This window comes from Crocuta crocuta, unplaced genomic scaffold (assembly GCF_008692635.1).
Source record: "Crocuta crocuta isolate KB4526 unplaced genomic scaffold, BGI_CrCroc_1.0 scaffold55, whole genome shotgun sequence".
NCBI lineage: Eukaryota > Metazoa > Chordata > Mammalia > Carnivora > Hyaenidae > Crocuta > Crocuta crocuta.
The window spans coordinates 5,091,623-5,091,874 of record NW_027530512.1 but is presented as its reverse complement, the minus strand read 5'-3'; the positions used below and the strand labels follow the sequence as shown (position 1 = coordinate 5,091,874).

The following is a 252-nucleotide window of genomic DNA, read 5'->3' as shown; positions in this document are numbered from 1 at the left end:
AGCGAGGGCAGAAGTGTGCGTGCGTGCGTGCGCGCGCGCCCGCCCGCCTGCCTACTCAAGTGGCCCGGCGGGGGTCGGCCAGCGCTCTGGGCACCTCCGCCACGGCCTTCAGTCGTGACTCTGTAGGCGGAAGCGTGGAGATGAGCCTGAGCGTTACAGGCTTCCCACACACAACCGCGTGACCCGGGGACTTTCCCCAGGGCGTGCAAGAAGCACAGCACTGCCTCATTTCTGGGGTGGGGGTGGGGAAGG

At 68.3% G+C, this 252-nt stretch overlaps 1 protein-coding gene across 1 annotated transcript in view; it reads right to left on the bottom strand.

Moving 5' to 3' along the window:
- The window catches only part of ZBTB25 (zinc finger and BTB domain containing 25), a 24,547-nt gene that overhangs the window by 24,004 nt on the left and 291 nt on the right, over positions 1–252 (bottom strand). The window lies entirely within an intron of this gene.